At 49.6% G+C, this 20,615-nt stretch overlaps 1 long non-coding RNA gene across 3 annotated transcripts in view; it reads left to right on the top strand.

The window, feature by feature from the left end:
- LOC110743939 overlaps positions 1-9,964 on the top strand; it is a 71,183-nt gene extending 61,219 nt beyond the window's left edge. For 2 of the 3 annotated variants that reach the window (XR_002523788.2, XR_002523786.2), the window contains 3 exons: positions 1,356-1,754; positions 2,322-2,424; positions 9,677-9,964. This is a non-coding gene — a long non-coding RNA (uncharacterized LOC110743939). The remainder of the gene's footprint in view (positions 1-1,355; positions 1,755-2,321; positions 2,425-9,676) is intronic. The other variant, XR_002523787.2, reaches the window with a different exon arrangement.
- Positions 9,965-20,615: the final 10,651 nt, after the last annotated feature.

Genomic DNA, 20,615 nt, shown 5'->3' with positions numbered 1-20,615 from the left:
AAGCGGCCGGGAGGCCAGCGGGGCCAGGGCATGGGGCCCCAAGCCCAGGATGGAAGATTCTGGGAGGAGCCTTGGCTGTGGCTGAGGCCCCTAGATCCAGGGCTGAAATCTGAGGGATGCCTGCATGGGCATAGAGGAGGTGGTCGCTTCCCCAGAGCAGCCTGGGGCGAAGACTGAACCATGTGGCGAGGGAAGGCAGCCCCAGAGCTGCTTTGGAAAGCCTTTCTACGAAGGGGAGAGGAAGACAGGGCAACAATTGAAAAGAGATGCAGAATCCAGTGGAACTTTTGTTTTACGGGGTGTGGCTGCAGTAAGTCTGCAAAGAGGGTGCCCAAGCAAGGGCTGAAATCAGCCTTAGAGAGGAGTGAGGCCCCCTACACCCCAACATCAAGCGAGGTTGTTGGGAGGCTGGGGAAGATTCTGGTGTGTCTGGATTTTCTGATGGGAACTGGGGCTCTTCCACTGACAGTTTGTGCATCTCCAGAGAAATGTGGCCTGTCCACTACACACACATCCAACACCGCCTTCACTGTCACTACTAGCTGGGTGCAGGACTGACTTAGGGCTCAGTAATTCTGAAAGCACCACTGCAAAATTACAACTGAGCATGACATCTGACCCAACCAACTCCATCTTGCTTCTAACCTCCAAGCGGTCCTTGTTCATTCCTGGGCGTAAAGTGAACTAACTTTGGGTGGAACTTAGTTTATTGTTTATGGTTTGAAACAAAGATAATAACAGTCCTTTCCCAAAACAAACCCCCTTCTTTCCTGAAGAATAAACTACCTTTGTAGGACTAACATATTAGCCAAAAGATTAGAAATTATGGTTTAGTAGTCATGCAGCTGGGGACTGCAAGATTCTAAAACTCCCCAAATTGCTTCTGGGGATCACATCACTGTTGTAAAATGTAAGATCGGTGCCTGAGATATTTTGCAGACCCTGAGCTTGATGGATCAGCAGGCACCACCCAGATGGATAAACAGGTTCATCTGGTCTTGGGTCATTGATCAGTTCCCCTTCTCAGGAACTGACCCAGCACAAGAGGACAACTTAAACTCCCTAGGATTTCCTTTCCTGACCAATCAGAAATCCTGATTCACTGGCACCCCCCTACCCACCAAATTATCCTTAAAAACTCTGATCTCCAAAATCTCAGGGAGACTGATTTGAGTAATAAGAAAACTCCAGTCTCCTGCACAGCCCGTTCTGTGTGAATTAGCCTTTCTCTACCGCCATTCCCCGTCTTGATAAATGACTCTGTCTAAGCACCGGGCAAGGTGAACCCACTGACGGTTACAATTCTAGGGCTTTTGCCCTCAACAATTCAGTACTGACTCCTGAATGTATTCCAGGCCAGATGCAGGAACCCTCGAGGCGCGATTCCCACGGGAAAGCCACGGGTCTGAAGCCGGTGTGCAGCGCTGCGGGGCAGCAGGAAGCCACCGCCGTGGTTTCCAACGTGGTTTCTGCCGCAGTTAGAGTTCGTCCCACGAGACCGGTAGTGGCTTCCTATCATCTAGAGGTGGGCCTGATCCTCACCCAGCCCCACCCCAGGAATAGCAGCGAAATAATAAAAGTGCCACAAACAGCTGGGCTGTGGTCGAGTGTGAACCCAGGCCTGGGGAGAGCACGGCGGGAAAGTCATAGGAAAACAGCCACACAGCCGGCCCTGCCACGGTGGACCCTGCCCCGCGAGCTGCCGGCCCAGGGGACCCCTCGCCTTGCAAGAAGCCCACAGGCTGGAGGGCGAGGTGGGTTCACGGCCCCGGGGGGGTCATCCCCAGGTCGGAAGGGACTGGCAGAGGGGCGGTGCCAGGACCTCCAAGCAGGAGACGGCCCTGGACCACCCAGGCCAGTGCAGAGCCTTGGCGCTGGTCCTTCAGAGCCAGGACGGAGCCTTGATGGGAGGAGATCGGAGGACGCTGGGCCACAGGCTTTGAGACAAGGGAGGAGCCAGGACCCGAAGGGTAGAGGAAGGCAGGAAGCCAGGCTGCCCCAGAGCCTCTGCAGGAACCAGCCCTGCGCCCGCCTGGATTTTAGAGCCTTTAGACGCTGACCTCCAGAGCTGTAGGATAATATATGTGTGCTGCTTCAGCCATTCAGCGTGTGGTCATTGTTATGGCAGCTCTAGGGAGCTGATATGGCGAGATGCGGTGGTATGGAGGAAGGAGCACTGCCATGTCAGATACGTCTAGTTTCAATAATGCGATGAAAGGAGCCTGGGAACCCAGGGCCTGGCGAGTGGCTTTTAACTGTTTTCGTGTGTGTTAAATTGCCTAGACACAGATTAAAGTTTGCTCTCGTTTTCTTGCCTGCAGGAACTGCACAGAATGCACATTGGAAACCATGGTGATTTGATATACGCTGCCATGTCCGCTCTGTGACTTCTTCCCCACCGGATTCACAGCAGCGGGACCTAAGGTAGGCTCCAGCCACTGCTGCACCAGGGGCCATCATTGCCTCCCAGGCTCTGGCTGTGCCTCTGCTCCTGGAGCTCACCCAGCCACAGCCTCCACCTCCAGGGAACCTTCCGGAGTTTGCACTGGCCCTAGGTTCCTTCCCACGGGAGAGAGGAAGCCCAGCTGGACCCACGTGGCTTACTGTGAGATCAGCCAGTATGGCCTGCCCTGGGGAGGAGATCAGGAGGGTGGAGGACAGCACAAAATGCCAGAAGGGAGAGGCTGGAAGAGGAGGAAAGGGGAGGAGGGTGCCACTGTCCCCTCTGGGTCCTCTTCTGGAGAAGAAGTTGTGGAGAAGGAGGGAGGGGGGAAAGGAGAGAAGAGAAGGGAGAATGAGATGGAGAAGGAAGGGCATGCCAGAATGTCTCCGGAAAGAAGGGGTGAGGCCCAATGGCTCAGGCCTGTAATCACAGCAAGTTGAGAGACCAAGGCGGGAAGATCACTTGAGGTCAGGAGTTTGAGATCAGCCTGGCCAACATGGTGAGACCCCATCTCTACTAAAAATACAAAAATTAGCTGTGCGCAGTGGGACATGCCTGTAATCCCAGCTCCTCAGGAGGCTGAGGCAGGAGAATCTGCCCAGTCTGATGACTCCACCAGTCCTGACGTGGCCAAGGTTTTCCTTGCTTGGTGACAAGGGAGGGATGCAGGATGTAGAAAACTCAAGATGTCAGCCTTTCCGGTTCCAGCCCTGCCCGGGAAATGTCAAAAGCATTGAACATTCCACACTGAGCTGTTTAGGGGGCACCACAGGACGCTTAGATAAGAAGGGTCCTCAAGCATCTGGCTCCTCCATGCCACCCTCCTTGCCTACACAGCCCCACTCCCTATACAGGCCACATGTTTCTCTCCTGTTTTGATGGGGCAGTAGCATGCATTCACCCTGTCCAGTATGGTTTCATTCTTGACCCCCATGACCATTCCTGATGGCCTCACACTCCCCTGCCCCTCACCAGCAGGGATGGGTGGGAACAGCCCCTCCTAGGACCCATCCCACTCAAGGGCCCACTCCTGTGGCTGCCACACTCATCCCAGACCCGGAGAGGGTTTCTGCTCATCAGGACATCCTGTTCTTCAGGGCTGGGGATGCCAGCCCATGCATAGGAGGCTGTGACCTCAGGGAGGGAGCTCTGTCTCCGATCAGGGCTGGACAGTTACAGGGGAGGGGAAGAGGGGAGAGGCACAGGAGGCCAGGCAGGCTGCTGGAGAAGCTCAGAGGGCTTCTTCACTGCCCTTCAGAAATCCATGCACTGACCTCCAAGCTCCTGCCCCAGACCTTTTAAATTAGATCTCCAGGGAAAGGAGGAGAAAGGGTCAGAAGTTCTCATCTCAGTGCACACAGCCTGGTGTTGCTTATCCTCAGAGGGCCCCGGAAAGGAGAATGAGCTGCCTAGTTGTCTGGGTGAAGGGGACTGGAGGCCAGAGGCTCCCCTGGGGAGGGACAGGTCAGGGCTCAGGGGAAGGAGGAACAGGCTGGGTGGGGCAAGAATTGGTGTCATCCCTCCTCTCCCATGGGCTTACTTTGGGACACGTGCCCCCAGGGCAGCACAGTCTGTCTGCAGTCAGACCCAGGAGGATCAGACGGTGCCCAGAAGATGACACGTTGTCAGCAAACACTCGGAAGATGGCTCAGTGATAAATGAATGGACGAGGCACTGAGGAAGCTGTGCCCCTGCTGCCCATCACAAGGTCCTGGGGTGCCCCGCCTGCCTGCCCCACACTGTGCTAGGTGTTCATGCCAGCCCCTCACCCACCAAGTCACTCCTGTCTCTTGCCGATGTCCCAGAGGATGTGGGGCGAGACCCACCATCCACATGTGCCATGCGCTGGCTCTGCTAAAAAAAAGAAGATCCCTCTGGGTTAGGGAGGGCAGGTGAGAGGACCTGGGGTCTGCACAGGTGGTGTCGGCTCAGGTTCCGCTTCTGCCTGCTAGCTGTGTGTCATGGACAGATCCGCTAATTCTTCTAAATCTCAATTTCCACTTCTATAGAATGCAGGCAACCACAGCCCTTCATGGGGCTCTTGTGAGGCCTGTTATTTATCACACATGCAGCATCTCCTAGAATTCTCTGGCTCGCAGTAGGAGCTTAATAACTGTTACTACCCTCATTCACAGATCTCAGAAGAGTCCTTAGTTGCTCTTTTATTCTGTTCCCAAATATGCTACCTGCCTCTGTGCAGAGACCTTTGGGAATGGGGAAGGGGGTGAAGGGGGAGCACATGGGCTCTGCCCCACCAAGCTCTCAGAGATACCTATTCCCATGCTGGGCTGCTGAGCCATGGATGGTTGCCTGACCAGGGAGGTACCCATCAGCACATCATAACTGACTGGAATGGAGCTGGGACAGACCTAAGGATGCAGCATTCTACAGATGAGAGCTGAGGTTCAGAGAAATGAGGTGGCCTCAGCCACTCCAGCACAGCCATGCCTGTCTCCAGGTAGGCTCTGCTGTAAGCCATCCCTCCCCAATCCAGCCCTGTTAGCTGGATTCTATTGTTCTCTCTGTTTTCTGGATAAGGAAACAGACTCAGGGTCGCATGAAAATGAAATCCAGCTCTTCCCAACTCCAAAGCCAGCTGTGACCTTCTGTTGCCTGGGAACTGGCCCAAAGGCAGTCTGTGTGCCCCGTCCTCCAAGTGTCACTCATCCTTTCCTATAAAAAATAGAACAACAGCACAGAAGCACTCCCATAAACTCACTGCCAGTGGGAAGAAAGCTTCAGAATGCAGAAAAGCTACCCAGCCTCCATGCCAGATGAATCTGAGAATCAGGAAAACTGGGGTTCAAAACCACTTAATGGGAGCCCAAGTCCCAAGGAGCTCTTAAGAGACAAGGAGGAGGCAAGCTCCGGATTCCAGGCATTATCTGATTCCTTCCAAGCATGACCCCCAGACCTCAGATGCCAGGCCACCCACAGAGCCCTGATATCCTCCTGTGGACACCCTCTCAGGGAGATGCCCATATTCCCCCAGGGATAAAGTAGCTTGGACACCACAGATGCTGAGGCCGCACAATGATGCTGGAGACTGGATGGGACTGTAAAACATCGAGTTGCCTTTGAGAAGCTCTAGGGTCTGCAGCCCCAGCACCTGCACCTAGATAGGATTTTTTCACCCTGAGCTTTTCTCTGTCTTGCATCCTTGCCGCCTTCTTGCCTATCTTCTCCATCTTACTGGGAACGGTGTTTGGCCTGCTCACCCATCCACCTCACTGCACATGCCAGGCTTGGTTACCTGCCAACACCATGCAAGCTGTGGGGACACATGGAAGATGCACAACATTTGCTCTCTGTCTACAGGGAGATGGCAGTCTCAGAGACAAAGCCAGACAAATGCCTCTGTTGCTTAAATCAATCATGTCCAACTACATTTGAGGACAAAATAAGAGGGCTGGTCATCTAATAACATAGAAATGAAGAGGAGTGGGAACTCACAGAGTTGTCAGGGCCATCCGCCTGTGCTCAGGCTTGATGCATGAGTAAGACTGTACTATGTGGAATGGAGAGGAAGGGTGTGCTCGGCAAGAGGAACAGTAAGTGCGGAGGCTAAGATGTTAAAGACAGGAAACCAGAATGAGGAGTGAGGGCCAGAGTTGGGGCTGGAGAGAAATGCAGCTGGACTCTTATAGTAGGGGTGTGCTTAGCTGTGGTCTGTGCAGGATAGTTTTCGAATAGAGCAGGGAGACATGAATGCCCTGAGATCAAGGGCAGTGGGAAAGTGCCCTGCAGGGAGCCTGGGGTCTGCAGGCGGGCAGAGCAGGGACTAGGAATGGCTGATGGCTGGAATCGCTGAGCCACATAGCATGGACTATTACAAGTTCAGCACCTGGACGCTGGCCACTTCAGATCTGTATACACTCAGTTGTAATCCAGGCCTTTACCATTGTCCTCCATATTTCCACCCAGCTTTCTTTTCCATTTCTTGGAGAGCCAGGCCTCCTGGGTTCTGGTGCTGCTGGATTCAGGCCCTGCCTTCAGGCTCATGGCAAGCAGGAGGACAAAGAGAAAAGTAGACAAAAAAGATGGGGAGAAACCATTAGGCCAATACCACACCCACATAAACTCCCAATTCACATGTCTTTTAACATGGCAGTGGGTATTCCTGCAGTGGAAATCCACACGTGTTGTGATTACAGCATCTTGTTTCTGAAAAATCTTCACAACCACCACGGTGCTTTGCCCCACATGGCCCTGCTCAGAGGTAACTGTCCATCATCCCTAAAGGAGGAGAGGCTGCCTGATGTTCAGGGAGCCTAGAGGTACTGGCCAAAGTCACATCAATGCCTGTGGATATAGACCCACAGAGCAACCCTGCTCAAACTAGGCCCTAGCCCATCAGAATGCTCTGCCCTGCAAGCCCTGCCATCCCACCACCCACCCCTCTGCTGTGCCTTGCTGGGCTGCCATTGGACTGTGACTGGCCAGCTCTCACTGCCCTGAAACCCATGAGGTAGACGACGGGGCCAGCCCAGCTGTTCTGGGGTCCTTCCTGATGCATGCCAACATCTGGGGCCACTTGGGTCCCCAGGAGAATTGTTGAGCACCAGGGCAAGAAGCATAAGGACCCACACCATCCCTCCCAGGCTCCATCACCCATCACTTCACCTAGGCCTGCATGAGCAGCCTGAACAGGCATGAGAAGCACATGGATGGCATGTCCTGCCCAGGGGGAGGCCCCCCAGGGGAAACAGGCCAGGCTGGAGGATCGTGGGGCTTTACAAACGTCTCAAAGGCAGTGAAAGGAGGACTTTTCCTCAGCCAATAGCACCCCCATGCCAGGATTTGAGCCAAAAGTAGGAGTCAAGACACATGACTCCTTGCTAGAGGGATGCCATTTTTAGGGTGAAAGCTTCCCCCAGTGAAAAAACTATGCCAGGAGGTCAGCTCAGGTCAGCATCTCCAGTGCCAAACTCAAACAGATAGTTGATGTCTGCTGATAAATAGTGAAAACTTCAAGGAAAGCAAAGGCCAGACCCATGCCTTCGACATTTATATTCGCATGCCAGAAACTTTTTGCCAAGTGCATAGTTCACCATTCAGAGGTACAAAACTTAACAAGAGCCACAGAAAAGCGGGGTATTCTATGATATCACATAATACATGGTGGACTTGTTAATCACCATATCACATAGGCCAGTGCTCTATGCACAGACGCTACAGTGCCCTCTTTTCATTTACTCCAGGGTTTATCTCTACACTAAGTCTCTCCTGGAAGTTTAGTTGCACAGCATCTGAATCTCTTGGTACCAGAAATCCTCCCAGCATCACAAACCTTTTGGAGGAATTATTGCAGATGATGCATTAGTGGTCTATTGCTGTGTGACACATTTCCACAAACATACCAACTTTAAACTCCTTGCAGTCATCATCTTGCAGTTTCTGGAGGGGCAGAAATCTGGGCTCACCTGGGTTCTTTTCCTTAAGAGGTCTTATGAGCCTTCAGCCAAGATGTTGACCAGAGTTGGAGGTCTCATCTCAAAATGTGACTGGGGAGAGGGAGAGATCCACTTCCAAGCTCATGTGGTCTTTGGAGGATTGACATTTCGTGGACTGTTGAATTTTCCACAAATCCTGCCCACACTTAGGGGAATAGGTGACATGAGGACCTGGATGCTAGGGGGTGGCATCACCAGCGACCAGCAGACTGGTTGCAGTAGGTGGCCTCTAGATGACCCCAGTGGCCCCTGCTTGCTGGTATTCACAGCCTAGTGCAATTCCCTCTTCTTGAGTAACTTGCTGTGATGTTAGGATCTCTCAGGGTCGAAGGGATGCCACTTCTGTGACAGATATGATTGACTCACATGAGATTATAACATCCTTGTTGACAGCAGACACACCCTTGCCAGCTTGTGTGATGCTAACTGCTACACCATGAGCTGCCCATGTGGCCAGGAACTGAGGGTGTCCTGCAGCCACAGCCAGCAGGAAACCAAAGGAGTCAACATAATAACCCACAGAGAACCGAGTCCTGCCAATACCATGTGAGGAAGGAACAGCCCTGTCCCAGTCAAGATCTCAGGTGTGGATTAGCCAGGGTTCTCCAGAGAAGGACAACTGATAGCATATATATGTGGATTTATGAAAGGGAATTTATTATGGAAATTGTGATTACAGAGGCTGAGGAGTCAGCCCCATGACCTGTCCTCTGCAAGCTGGAGACCCAGGAAAGCCCATGGTGTAGTTCAATCAGCATCCAGTGGCCTGAGAACCAGGAGACCCTATGTTGGAGGGCAGGAGTAGTTGCATGCCTTAGCTTAGCAGATCCGCTCTTCCCCAGGCTTCTGTTCTGTTTTGTTCATGATGCCAGCCCACATCAGTGAGGACAATTCTTTTTTACTCTGTGTGATGGTTAATTTTGTGTGTCACCTTGACTAGATTAAGAAATATCTAGAGCACCAATAAAGCATTATTGCTGAGTGTATGTAAGGCTGAGTGGGGAAGATGCCCTGGATGTGCGTAGGCACTGTCCAATCAGCTGGAGATAATTCTAAAGAAAAAGGCAGATGAAAGGTGATTATCCCGCTCTCTCTCCTGGAGTTACGACACCTTTCTGCCCTTGGACATCAGAACTCCAAGCTCTCTGGCCTGTGGACTCCAGGACTCACACAAGAACCATCCCCCAGCCCCCACCACCTCACTGGATTCCCAGACATTAAGCCTGGGACTGAGAGTTACATATGGGCTTCCCTGGGTCTCCAGCTTGCACGCAGCTTATTGTGGGACTTTACAGACTTCATAATCATGTGATCCAGTTCCCCTAATAAGTCTCTTCTCACGTATATCTGTCTGTAGCTAGATATTGATATACTATCGGTTTTTTCTAGAAAATTCCAATAAATACACTGTCTATTGGTTCAATTGCTAATCTCTTCTAGAAACATCCTCAGAGACTCACCCGAATGCTTTACTAGCTATCTGGTGTCCCTTAATCCAGTCAGGTTGACACACAAAATTGTCCATTGCAAGGTGAGACAACAGGCCTGGCTTACACCTTGTTTGCAGGCTTATTCCAGGGCCGGAATCAGAGGACTCAGCCCAGCTGGGCCTGGATTCCTGACCCACAGAAACTGCGAGATAAATGTGTGATGTTAAGATGCTAAATTTGTGGTGATGTGTTACACAGCAGTAATACATACTGCCTTCTCTAAGAACCTGCTGCTCAACTCTGTGCAAGTCTTTATTCTTCAAGATTTCTCCAACTTTCCTTCCATACAGGGTTGACTGAGACAGTCTTTCAATGGATGATAGCACCTTGGAAGAGGCAAAACTGCATAAATTCTACTTCATCAACACACCAACAGTCCACTCTATGCTTAACACAGAAGGAACGTGATGCCCCGGGCAGGAGAGCATTTGGTGTTTAAGTGAAATGACCTCTAGCAATAGCCACAATTGTTACCACTTGTCTCAACCTAAATAATTTCTACTGCATATCTAAGCTTTTACAGAACTTTTGCATAACAAACAAGTATGGTTTCTGTCAGTAAATGTAAATGCTCAGGATGTATTGCTGGCATCCTCATTGCCTTTACTTCTAGAAGCAAAGTACACACAAGGTCTTTCCCATCTCATTCACTCTCATTTAGATAAAATGACAGGTATGACTTCTGGATCAGACCCTGTTCTGACTTGCCCACTTGTTCCTCACCTCTGAACATTCTGGCTCTGCCGCAGATTAGAAAGTTTTCCATCGCTCTTTCTAGTGTGTCCTTGTAAAATCCAAAGGAAGAAAGTGCACCTCCCATGGGTCCTCTCTAGTTTAGGAAGAGAGTGTTCCTGAAACATGTGTTAATAAACAAGTACTTATAATAACACATATTATAAGTATAATATAAAGTGTACTTATACTTCAAGTATAAAATCCTAAGACCCAGGGCATCCACATACCCAAATATGGCTCCTGCAGTGCCCTTGCTCCAACCAGGCTCTCCAGGACCACACATCACCCTGAGAGCACCTGTGCCAGCCCTCCCCTCCCTGACCTTTTTCCCCAAAATTCTCCACCTGGGTATCAGATTCTTTCATGTTATCCCTGAGCTCACAGTCTCACAGAAGGATATAAAATATCACTCCCACTCCCTCATGTGGCTACAGTGGTGGAAATGAGTGAACTGTGCTCTTCCGTGTGCATCACACTGCCCCTTCAAAATGCACCTTTACAGGTATTGTTCCACTCAAACATCAGAACAATCTCATAGGAGACAGGCAAGAAATTATTTATTCCTATTTTACAGATGGTGAACATGAGACCCAAAACAGATCATTTGACTTGCCTAAGTCACAAAACCATTTGAGGCAGCTTTTCTTATGTACATTGAGTTCAGTGCTTTCCTTTTAGTTATCCCCTCACAGTGTTCCAAGGTCTAGTGGGGATGATCCCTGCAGAGAGAGGTCAGTGTGGGCCCATAGTGTGTGCTGTGCATTGCCCTTATCTGGCTTCTGCCATTGGATTCTTCATCCTGGAGTCCTGAGACTGCGCCCAGCCTGCTGTGGAGACCTAGTCCCCAGATCCATGGTACCACTGGTCTCGGCTTGCTGTAGACACTCCTCGGCTATGTCTGAGGTCTAGGATAATTGTTAAATATGCAAACATTCACTTCTGAAAGTTGCACAGATGAGATAATAAATGTATTGTCACTCTTCATGAGCATCAGTGAACATTGCTTACCTCACTTGGAGCTGTGAGATTTCACAATCTGTTACTTTGTAGCAAACTTGGTATAAATGTAATCCTTGCATGTCTCTTCCTGCCTCAAACATAAGCCAGGTGACCCTCTTCCCAAAGTCATGCACACCTGGGGATGAGCTTGCCCACATCCTGCAGAGGAAAAGCCACCTTCTGTCAAGAATCAGAATGCACTAGCCTTGCCTTTGGAGCCACCTACATTGACTTCCTGAACCCTGCCTTGCTGAGGGCTTGTTTCTGTGGAGCCAGCCTCTTCTCCCTGCCTTAGGGAATACTTCTCACCATGGCTTGTTTCAAACTGCACAGTTCTAGGTGTCTAAGAGCTGAGGGACCTTTGTCAGTCAACCCATCTCTGAGGCTCAGCTTCTTGGCCTCTACAATATAGATAATAATGCCCAGTTCATGAGGTCGTCTTGAAGGTAAAATAGGTATGCAATGTGACAAGTTGTCACAAAAAAGTTGAGAGTTGTACTGATTTATTTTGTCTCCAATGTACCCAAGTCATCCTCCAAACTGAAACCTGTCACTGACCCACCAACAAACGCTGCCATGTGCCACAGCCTCATGATTCTTTCCTCTCACTAGAGTGCGTGGAGTGATTTTTTTTCCAGCTGGCGATCCTTTTTGTATTAATCATTCATTAATTCTGCAGTTTGATGAGGGTCTGCTTGTGCCAGCCTCTTAGTATTCCAACTCCCTCTCTCATTAATTCACATGAATGAATTTTTTCATTCAACTACAATGCGCATTCAAGGAGCATTCACAAACAGCACTCATTAGCTGTGTAATGATGCCAAGTGGCTCACGTGGACTGAAGCCCATGTGCTTGGTCCATGAACAACCTTCCAATCTGCCAGGGTCAGCCTAGTTTCCAGCCTCTACACACAACCTCCTCAACACAGCAAGGCCACTTGATCCCTGTCCACAGAAAGTGTCAGCCCTTCTAGCAGAGGCCCTTTGGTACTTCAACAGCTATGGCCACACACTCAGGGACTTGATGTTAAGAATACTTATTACTGGCCCAAATCTGACCTAGTGCCCAGAGTCCAATGGTGTGATTTCTGAGCCCAAGCCCCACCCTGGGTTTAATCCTTAGGACTATATTTCTACACTGGGTCGTGCTTTAGTGGATGCCTTAGTACTCCAAGTCTCTCCTGAGTCCAAAGCACTGCCTAGGTATTACCAGCCCTTCCTGAGAATAAGCCCTCAATTCTAGGCTGACTGGGCTTCTGCTCCATGTGAAGAGACTTCCGTGGGGCTCAGCTGCCTGGACTCCCAAATTCCACCCAATCTGTGTGTCAGAGAAACTTTTGCTTCTTTACTTTGGGCCCAACCTTTCTTGACTCTCTACCTGGTCCACCATTGTCATGTGTATTTAGATGTCCTTTTTGGCCAACCAAATGGAGTTATTCACCTGTATCAACAGCAAGATCAATTACCTTCAGGTGCAATCCCACCTGTGTGGGACAGTCTCGGTGCAGTCTCTCACCTGGTCTCCTACTCAGTTCTGATGAATCTGAAGATAAGACCTAACAAATTGGATAAACAGAGTCCACAACCTGCCTCACTCAGTGTTGAGCAGATTTCTGGGGTTGCTGTCCACTCTGTCATGGTCCCAGGAGCTCTAATATGCCCCAGCTTTGTCTTGACCTTTGAGGCATTCTGCCCTTTCCTTCAGTGAGGAGTTGAGACAGAGAGGCTGTAGACTGGGCCGGTGGGGATCTGGGCTTGGCTACATTGCCTCTGACTGGCACTTGCTCCACTACAGTTCTTCACAACCACACGTGCAACCTTAGAGGGACCATCAAGGTCATTGCTCATCCCCACAGGAAAACCAGTCTTGGAAAATACATAAAGGACCATGGACTTGTTTGATGGGCCAGAGACAATAAAGGGGCTGATGTTTGACAAAACAGTAAGGACACCATGCACTTAGCGCCCCAAACACTGCAAGTTATCTAGAAAGGGAAGAAAGCCTTGGCAGGATTAATTAGTACCTGGAATACAATTTCAGATGAGAATAAGGAGACACATAAAGTAATAAATGCATTGCAAAATCCAGATCTTAAGCTGAGTCAATATTTTTTAAAAAGTAAATTATTGCCAGGTGCGGTGGTTCATGCCTGTAATTCCAGCACTTTGGGAGGCCGAGGCGGGCGGATCACGAGGTCAGGAGATCGAGACCATCCTGGCTAATATGGTGAAACCCCGTCTCTACTAAAAATACAAAAAAAATTAGCCGGGCGTGGTGGCGCGCACCCGTAGTCCCAGCTACTCGGAGGCTGAGGCAGGAGAATGGCCGTGAACCCGGGAGGCAGAGCTTGCAGTGAGCCGAGATCACGCCACTGCACTCCAGCCTGGGCAACAAAGAGAGACTCTGTCTCAAAAAAAAAACAAAAAAAAACCAAAAAACTAAATTATTTTCAGCAATGCCTGAAAATCACATTGTTTAACAAAGTAAGAAAAAGAGTTTTGAGATAGAGAACTGTGTGGTGCACACATCCTGAGATGATAAGTGTCTGATGTCAAGCCCCAGGCTTCCAACAAGACAAGACAGACATGAAGTAGCTTGTTTATATCTCATTGAGGGAGGGAAAAGGAGGGCACAGGAGAACATTCCAGGGAGAAAAGACACAGAAGCTGCTAGGAGATGGATGTACAGCTGATAAACCCCCTAAGGAGAGACAGAGAGAAGACAGCCATTACATTAAGTTCTGTTATAGAGACAGGTAAGTCACAGATCTTTGCATCTATCAGGCATGGTTTTCTGTTTGTAATTTACTCTGAGGTGAAGCCTTCCTGCAGGCCATGTTTCTCATCTGTAAGGCGTGGCTTATCTGGGTCTGATGGAAGGGCCTGCAGTGCTTGGTGAGTTCTCTGAATCCCACTGGGCAGGATTCTCACATCTCCCCACCCTGCCTCTGTTCAGCTCTCAGCTACGGATGCCCTCTCTATGAGGACGTGGAGTTTGAGCCTTCACATGCCCAGCCAGCCCTGAAACAAGGGCATGGACATGGAGAACCCATGTGGATGTCTGCCCTTGCCTACCATGTGCCCGCAGGTGCCTCCTGCCTGCCTCTGCAGCTGCAACTCTGCTCTGAACTGGGCTCCAGGGCTCAGCGAGGCTGTGGCTCTTCCTGCTGCTCTGCTCCCCACCACCCTTTGCTGTGGCCAGGAGGCAGAAAGCCATGGTGATATATGGGGGTGATGGTGGACTCACCATGTGTGTCTCTTCCCTATGTCCACTGCTGATTGATGCTGCAGGGTTAGTCCAGTACCAGTACCATGCAACACTGGAAAGCAAAATGCCACATATGCACAGACCACATTGTGGAGGCTGATGAGCGCTTCCTGTGGTTCTAAATAAGAGAGTGCATAAAGGGACAAGTGCTTTGTTTCCCAGGGAGGGCAGGGCTACAGAGGCACCATCTCTGATATTTGCCTGGGATACCCCAAGCCAGGGCGAGACTCTCCCTGTGTGGTAGGGGCAGTACAGGGCCGGGCCCTCTAGGCGGGGCCCACTGAGGCAGGAACAGGAGCAGCACACCTGCATTACAGACCCAGTGACTCCAAGACCAAGTGGAGCCAAGCACACAGCCCCTGTCTTCTGGCCGCTGCTCCCAAGGCTATGCCCCCTCCCTCACCATTTTCCATACACGTGGATCCACCTGGATTAATCTTCAATCAGCCAAGCCTAGGACTGACACTTATAACACCTTATGGTGTGAGGCCCTTTATGACTTTGGAAGGATTAATACACGTGTAGCCCCTCTGAGAAGGATAGCATCCTACAAATTAAAGAAAATAAAGCTCATAGAAAGGGGGTGGCCAGTAGAGAGTCACCAGCCAAATATGGAACAGAGCCAGGCCCACAGCTCTTCAGGGATCTCAGCTGCTCAGTGAATGGCTGGGGAGAGGCTGGGCACTTCTAAAACCCAGGACTGTCCTTTTGCTGTGCGCTCCATCAGTCTTTCCTGTGGTGCTGCCAGCCCTGGTCTCTCTCAGTCCCCTGGACCCAGATTCATGTCTCCAAATGTCCATCTCTGGGGCTATTTTTCTGGCCTGGAGTTTTTCTCCTTGGAGATGGCCACACATGCCTCTTCTATCTGGGTTATAAACTAATGAGAGCAGTAGAGGCCATTTATCATTGTAATGGGGTCTTCACCTTCAGATATTAGGGTCTTTAATTTATTGGAGCTTTAGGATAAAATACTAAGGAAATCACTACCTCCTGCAACCAATATGTTCTGTGAGGGCTTTTCGTGTCACCCACAGAGAGATGCTGAGACATATCAGAGCCCCTCCCTTCTCCCAGCCTCACTCCCCACGGAGGCAGCTCCCTCTGGCTGGGCTGGGCCTGGCCTGGCCTCCCATTCTGTGTCAAGTTCTGCCTCTTACCACTCACTCAGCACAAGCCCCATAGTTGTGGGGTTCTGATTCCTCCACAGCAGGCCCTGGGGCCTGGCTGCACACTGCCCTCACCACCTCCTTCCCACCTGCTGATGCTTGAGCCTTCCCTCACTGCCACATTCCACAGCTAAGGTCCCACTACGTCAACTGTGCCATCTCTCCAGTAGGGTGCCCACCAGGATCTGCCTTCCATCTGCTCACAGGACAAGAGGGGAAGTCTTCTGGAGCAGCACAGAGAGGCCCAGAGCCCCAGGTGTTACAAGGGCAGCAGCTTCTCTGACCAGGGCATGTCTACGTGTGGTCCTTGGTTTCCTGTATCTTAAGAGAGTGCCTGCTCACAGATGGTACCTGGCAAAAAGGCACTGGGTGAGGGCCCTGGAGACATCTTGTGTCAGGTCAGCCACATACGGGACATGGCCCTCTTCTCTCGCACTGTAGGTTACTTGTCACTGTGAGCCTCGGTTTTTCACTGGGATGCTTGACTCATTGTCACTTACAATGGGCATGTGAGTGTTGCCTGAGTGTCCCTCAGCTCTCCCCAACTTGTTCCAGGAAGAGTCCCCCTGGATGCTCCCTAACTCCGCAGCCCCTGGCTGTGATAGCCCTCGCTCTGGAAAGACTGCCCCTGCAGCCCCAGGACCAGCCAACTCACCCACACTTTCCTGCAGGCCACCATCCCCCAGGAGCCAATTCAGCTGAAGTGAGGACACAGCAGGCAGCACTGAACGATATTCCTTTCTACCATGGACCTCCTAGTGCTGCCTCTACATGGCCTGAAGGCTTCTGTGGCCTCAGCTTGTTGACACCCACATTGATCCTACCTTTTATCCTTGTCTGCACCTTCACAGGTGAGGGAGCCTGAGGCTATGTGAGGGGAAGGACCTCTCCAGAGCCTCACAGATAATGGGTGATGAAAAGAGATTGGCACCAGGTAGTGTGGCCCCAGGGTGGGAGCCTTGCCCTGCTCTGCTGGATAACAGCCCTTCAGCTTGACTGCTCCCAGAGCCCACAGGCCTGGCCTGGCCCCATGCTCCCATGGCTGCCCTTGCACCTGCTCCTTAGGGTGAAAGTTGGCTTCACCCCACCTTTGAGAGGGTCTTAAGTATGTTTTGCCCCCTCCGATTCTCATCCCTCAGGCCTCACCACAGACCAAGACCCACAGCCTTGGCCCCATTTCCTATCCCTGTAACTGGCCCTTCCCAAGGAGAGATTCCATGCAGAGGTCGCTCCTGGAGCTCAGCAGGACTTAGAGCCAGTGGCACCAGCACCAAGGAGTCCCTCCTTGACCAACTCTAGTCCAGTTCCTCTAATCCCTATTCTTGGCTAAGCCTGAACTTGGCCTTCTGTAGGTTCCTGCTAAATCAGTTTAGTGAGGAAGCCCCCTTCCCAACCTTGATAATCTGGCTCCTTGGCTTGTTTTTAGAAAGACACTTTGTAGCCCAGTTTAATAAGAACCCCCATTACCTTGATACCTCATCAAGTTCCTCTTAGTGACTGTCCATTGGCCGACCCTCTGTTCATTGTCCATAAACACTCCACTCACTCTCCGTGCTGCCTCCAGAGCTGAGCTCAGCTCTGTACTGAGAGTCGTCGCCTACTGCAGGAGTTCCAATAACATCTGTCTTGCTGGTTTTCACAAGTGTCCGGAGCAGATTTTTTCTTTTACATAGGTCAACATCAGGATGAGAGACACACACAGTAGCAGGGGTTCTGTCCTCACATTGTTCTTTCCAGTTAAAAAACAAAATAATTTTTTCAACCTTTTAAGCATTAAATACATACATGAAAATGTATGCATATGGGTAAAATGTGGTATATTTTATGAGTTGAATACATCTGCTCATACAGATCAAGAATCCAAATGAGACCAGCACTCTCCCTTTTAATGATGAGTTTCCTCAGAGCCCAGGTAATTCAGCCTCAAATAATACCTTAAAGTGGAGGAAGGACCCTAAATAAGCACCTACTGCTCAGGTTCAACAAGTCCCAGCTGTAACTTTCCTTCACAGCATTTATCCCAACCCTGCTCGGGCTGAGGGATCTCTACTGTACATGAGTAAATTATTATATTACAAACATAATTCTCCAGGGGCAAGAAATATGAGGACGACTTTACAAATGATTCAAATGCTGCCTTGTGACTTGCTCTTAAACCATAAACACTTCTTCTTGTTAATTAAAATTCTGGCATTCCTGAGTAGACTGTAAGAGCTGTGAGGAAAATTAAAAACAATATGTGGTTATCCCCATAGATTGAGTTTTCATCCTGTGTCAGGGACTGGTGTAGTGATAACATCTATTATGCATTCCATTCTTATAACCACTGTGTAAGGTGAGTATTTAGTGAGAGGTTCTGAGGTGCCACATAGACAGCCAAGAGGGGTCTGCATAACCTGTGAATGCAGAACTGACCACAGAACCCTGCCATATTGAAGTTGCGACCCCACAAACACAGGGTGCTCTCCTGAAAGCCTTGCTGCCTGACCAAGGCCAAGCCCAGCCCTCCCCTAGATGAGGGTGTGCACAGCCCCCTGCTTCTTCTCTGAAAGATGTCACACTCTTTAATATAGATATGGGTGAGGGTCTCTAGAATCTGAATGTTTGTATCTTCCTAAAATTCGTATCTTAAAACCCTCACCCCAAAAGTGATGATATTAGGAAGTGGGGCTCATGAGGTCATAAAGAAAGAGCCCTCAAAAATGGGATTGGTGCCTTTATAAAAGAGGCTCCAAGACCCTTGCCCTTCCTACCACACAGACACAGTGGAGGCACCATCTAAGAATGAGGAAGAGAGCCTTCACCAGGCACCCCTGGTGCCCTGATCTTGGGCTTCCAGCCTTCAGAACTGAGGGAGAAATCAATGCTTATCATTTATAAGCCACATAACCTATATTAATCTGTACAGCAGCCTGACTGGACTAAGACACATGGGTGAACTCCTGCCACACTTTGTGATTTACTCTATGACAAAAAGATCCCTAAATCTAGAAAATCTCTTACAACCATTAATATTTTCTCCTCCTGGAAATAACAAAATGCATCAATCCTACCCCATGAAAGCAGTAAAGATTTCCCTGTTCCTCTATCTTCCTACAGCCTCTGTGGGGGATCAGCCCCAGCTCACTCCTGTGCCCGGTGAGACAGACCAGGCCTGCCGCTCACCTCCAAGCAGAAGTTGTGAGCCTTGTTGTGCTCCCTCCTCACAACCTAATGAGGGAACCCCACTGTAATTTTAAGTCCATGGAAGGCACAGCTATGTGGGCTTCTCTGAAGGCCCAGAAGCTGTCCTAGGATCCCATCAGCTTCCATCAGTCCGTGGCTCCCTACTGACCACGCCACACTCATGCACACAACTTAACTGCAGATAAAACAAGCAGACACAGTCTCACTAATGTGCGGATTCTCTTAATTTAGAACTTGTATTCTTTCAAAGTCTATCTTTATCTTTTCATTATGTGTTGTAAAAAGATTTGCTAAGCAATTTAAGAGAATAAATTAGATTTAGTAAAAATGCTTGAACTGTTCAAAAGAACAAATATATTAAGCTCCTTAGGCATATAGTTTTACATTATTAAAAACCACTCAGTCTTAACTAGACATTAAAACATGTCCTCCAGAGACCTTACTAGATAATAATAATCCCCCTGAACCCTGGTTCCAAGCAGACTGTGAAGTCAGCCGGCCATGCTCCCAGGCCCCATGAGGCCAAAGCAGCCCCGAGTTCCTTCCTCAGCCTCCCAAAGTGCTGGTATTACAGGTGTGAGCCACCATGCATCACCCTTTCTTTAATTTTTAAGTATGATTTTCTTTATTTCTTTGAAACAATATAGATAGCTAATTGCTTTGAAGTCTCTTTCCTTTAAGTTCACCATCTGAGTCCTTTAAAGGCAATTTCTATCACTTGCTTATTTTCATGTGCATAAGTCACACTTTCTTTTTTCTTGACATGTCTCTTTTGTTTTACTGTTCAAAATTGGACATTTTAGGTAATATAGTATAGCAACTCTGAATATGGAGTCTACATCTCCCAAGGGTATGGCATTGTTTTTGTTTCATTGCTTGCTCATTTGCCTGGAGATCTGGCTGAACCAATTCTGAGAGGTCTGTTCCCCCTGCAGTGTGTAGCATTTGATCTTTCTGACAGAGAGAGAGAGAGAGAGAGAGAGAGAGAGAGAGAGAGAGAAGATGCAAGTCCTCTCCTTTGAGTGGTCCATTCATGTCAGAGAGCTACAGGAAGTATGTAGGGCCCTGGTGAGCTCAGGGCCCATCTGTTTGAGCAACAGGGTTTTATTTTTATCTTTTAACCTGGGTTTCTAAAGGCCAATTCTGGGTTAACAGAAGCCACTTATAGGTCAAATGTTGTGCTTAGGTCCACTTAGTGACATGCTTACCTTTTATTGCTAGATATGTATGTGTGGCTTAGAAACTCTAATTACAATACAGGTAGTTTATTTTTTGCTCCATTTTTTTCCCCAGTGACTAGAAACTTGGAGATTCTTTCTCTAATTGCCCCTAAGAGGCAAAGCCTTGAACCTGTTCACTGTCTTCCAGACTTCTAGGGGGCACTGAGAAGTTATTTTTAATGTGGCTTTCTGTTCACTTCATGTTTAGCCAGAGGTTGTGCTGGGTGGCTTTCCCAGTGTGTTGATGGGTCTGTGTGCAGCATGGGGAGTACTTTCACGCTTCTAATGCATCCTTCTGTGATCACTCCTGTGTTGGTGTTACCTAGACCATGCACATAGCATTCAAACCCCAGAATTCACTGTTGTCTCAGGAGGGCTCTTCTTATCCGTCTCTTTTCCTAGTTCTCTGTTAAAAATCTGGCTTCTGTTTCACTTGCATCAAAGCTCCCAGCCTTATCATTGCTTTCCCCAGTGGCACCATTGCCTGTTCTAGTGCCCTAAGGCATTGAGCCCTTCACTTTCAGTCCCCTCAGGAACAGCTGCTGAGCTTTTCATCCTCATGTACTGCCTTTCTCCCTGGCCAGATCCCCTGCATCCTTGCACTGGAGTTGGTGGTGGAGAAATGGCTTTCTTGGATTGACACCCCTGCTCTATG

The sequence above is a fragment of the Papio anubis genome, chromosome 8, assembly GCF_008728515.1.
Source record: "Papio anubis isolate 15944 chromosome 8, Panubis1.0, whole genome shotgun sequence".
Classification (NCBI taxonomy): domain Eukaryota; kingdom Metazoa; phylum Chordata; class Mammalia; order Primates; family Cercopithecidae; genus Papio; species Papio anubis.
This window is presented reverse-complemented; position numbering and strand designations above follow the sequence as displayed.